Source organism: Hippopotamus amphibius, chromosome 3, assembly GCF_030028045.1.
Source record: "Hippopotamus amphibius kiboko isolate mHipAmp2 chromosome 3, mHipAmp2.hap2, whole genome shotgun sequence".
Taxonomy (NCBI): domain Eukaryota; kingdom Metazoa; phylum Chordata; class Mammalia; order Artiodactyla; family Hippopotamidae; genus Hippopotamus; species Hippopotamus amphibius.
The window spans coordinates 107,967,180-107,970,324 of NC_080188.1; the positions used below are offsets into that span (position 1 = coordinate 107,967,180).

Consider the following 3,145-nt stretch of genomic DNA (forward strand, 5'->3'; position numbering starts at 1 on the left):
AAGCAGAGTGATAGTATTTTTTACCTGGAAAAGCAAGAATGGTTGTTTTGTAAGATGTAATTCAATAAAAACCCCCGTAAGAGTTAGAAAGATGTAAAATGCATGTATTTGAAAGAATTAGAGAACTGACAAGGGAACAATATTTTGTGAGGCAAATATTTTGAAAAGAAGACAGGAGCTAAAAACTGCCATTGTAGGTCCTTCTTTCACTGCAGATATGGGCTGCTTGTAAAAATACACACAGTAAAGAATGAAAATGCTGTGTGGAAGTTCCTACACATGCTTTCCACTTGGGACAATAAATGTTATCAAACTTCTACTAAGAAGAAGAGGACTTTGAAACAACCAGGTTTTCATTTGAGACCACAAAAAGCATTTACTCTTCTATTTCTAAAAAACAAAGACACATCCAGGAGAAGATTCCAAAAAAAATATTACTGTGATTTATGCCAAAGAGTGCTTTCCTCTAGGAGTTTTATAATCTGTGGTCTTACATTTAGGTATTTAATTCATTTGGCTTTATTTTTGTATATTGGCATAAGGGAATGTTGCTGAGGAGATACTCTTCCCTGCATTGTATATTATTGCCTCCTGTAATTGGACTTGCCCAACTTAGTAAATATGGTCACACTAGTAACATGTTCTGGCATTGCTGTGTGGTCAAATTATGAAAGAAGTAGCTCCAGTTGACCACTGAGTTAGAGAAAGTGACATGTGTGAGAAAAAACATGAGTTGTAGTGTTGTATCAGAGAAGTTCTGATTTATAGAGTGATGTAATCATGTAAGATGACCTGATAACCTCTAGGTGCATAGAGGAGAATAGTGTGTATCCCCCACTTTCATGAAAGTTCACCTTAGCCACTTTGCTTTGTAAAGATCAACATCAGTACTTGTTTTCACTAATGGGAAAGAAATCTAAAGGGGATTTTTGCTTTAAAAAATTCTGTTACTATGTTAGTGTTGGGCTTTGTAAAAGTGACGTGGCACAACTTTCACTTTCAAAAAGAAGAAAAAACCTGTACTGCTGAGACATGTAAGACAAGGCTACAACATACTGACACAATCTACTTGAAGGACAAAGTGAATCATTAAGACTGCAGATACTTTTCTATCTATACACCTAAACATACCACATACGACTAAGTACATTTAAGAAAACAGAAACAATGAAGACTAATTTCAAAATTTCTGGTTTTTTTCTTTTCTTTCTTTCTCTCTTTCTTTCTTTCTCTCTTTCTTTCTTTCTTTCTTTCTTTCTTTCTTCCATTTATTTATTTATTTATTCATTTATTTATTATTATTATTATTTTTACCTAGGAAACAATTGGATTGTGAATTCTTCTTTCCTCCTTTTGTGGATGCCTCTATTTTTGCTTCTGTTAAATCACTGTACAAAAAAAAAAAAAAAAAGAAAGAAAATTTAACTATGTGTCCTTCACTGAACTGTGACTTCCCTGTGTATCTATAGAAGAATTTCTCTCCCTTTTTTGCTTTATCGTGGTCTAGGCAAAAATAGAAGTTTTAATCAATATCTTAGGGAAAAGACAATTTCATCCAATTGAAATATATGAAAAATTGAGTAACATAGATGTAAAGCTCTGGAGAAAAACACACTCTACAATCATCAAAGTATGGCTTTATAGTTTTTCTTTCCATTGCCCTATGTGAAGCTATGAACATGAATATTGAAGCCTCTTGAAAGTATATTAAAATTTATCAAAATGTATAAAATATATCTAGCCAATGTTAAATATCAACAGTTTCTGGACTTTTTTTTCTGTCAATGATCTACAAAATGTCTTACTTTCTATCACAATTTAGAACCTATACAGTCCTCCCTATGTGTAGAAATCATCAATTTCTTGGCATCATGAACAGCCTAAGTTACTCTCCTTTTCAACAAACTCCTCATGGCAATTTTCACCTCGCTGTTTCTCACTGTGTAAATGATAGGATTTAACATGGGAGTGAGGACTGCGTAGAACACAGTCACCCACTTGTCTGCAGAGTAGGTGGCCACAGGACACACATGGGTGAATATACAAGGGACAAAAAATAGTACCACTACTGTAAAGTGGGAACCACATGTAGACAGGGCTTTGTGTCATCCTTCAGAGCCATGGGATTTCAGGGAGCTCAGAATGACAGTGTAGGAGATGAGTAGCATGGAAAAAATGAGCAAGCACATGCCCCCTGTGTTAGCTGCCACCACCACTCCAAGCCTGTATGTGTCGCTGCAGGCAAGTTCCATCAGTGAGGAGAAATCACACATGAAGTGATCAATGACATTGGGACCACAGAAGGTCAAGTCAACCATGAAGAGAATCTGCACAGTGGCATGTAGTATTCCCCCAAACCAGGCCACCACCATTAGGAGCTGACAGAGTCCCTGTTGCATGATGGTCGTGTAGTGCAGAGACTTGCAGATGGCCACATAGCGGTCATAGGCCATGACAGTGAGGTTGATGGCCTCTGATCCTCCCAGGAAGTGCTCCACAAAGAGCTGAGTCAGGCAGGCACCCCAGGAGATGGTTGTCCTCTGGTACAGCAGGTCATTGATCAACTTGGGGGTGGTGACAAAGGTGAAGGATGCATCTATGATGGACAAGTGAGTGAGGAAGAAGTACATGGGAGCAGAAAGCGTGGGGCTAAGGGAGATGGTAATGACAATGAGCAGATTGGCCAGCACAGTAAATAGGAAAATGAACAGAAAGACAATGAAGAGTATTTTCTGCAACTGTGGGTTCTGTGTGAGTTCCAAGAAAATAAATTCAGTCACATTGTTGGGAGGTCTGAAGAGCTCCATTTAGGAGCTAACACCTTCCTGGGGTATGAATTACCTATAAATGAATAAAGAATGGTGCATATTAACAATGAAAGAATTATAATCTGAATTTCTTAGAACAAAAGCATGTCAGTCGCTGCAACTGTGGAGCATGTCCTTGGCACTTTTGCCCCAGTACTCGTTTCGATTTGTTCTTAATTTTTCTGTGATGCTTTTCATTTATTCAGACATCTAGTACCTGTCACCTGTAAAATATCTGTAGGGAAGTATTCAATATGTAACTTACTGAGAAAACACTAGGCTATTTACATGGGATCTGGATTCTCCTCCTGGACTCAACTCCATGTGATTTTGCTAAG

General features: G+C 37.6%; 1 pseudogene; it reads right to left on the reverse strand.

The window, feature by feature from the left end:
* Nucleotides 1-1,880: 1,880 nt before the first annotated feature.
* On the reverse strand, nt 1,881-2,807 carry LOC130847893 (olfactory receptor 140-like; annotated as a pseudogene).
* Nucleotides 2,808-3,145: the final 338 nt, after the last annotated feature.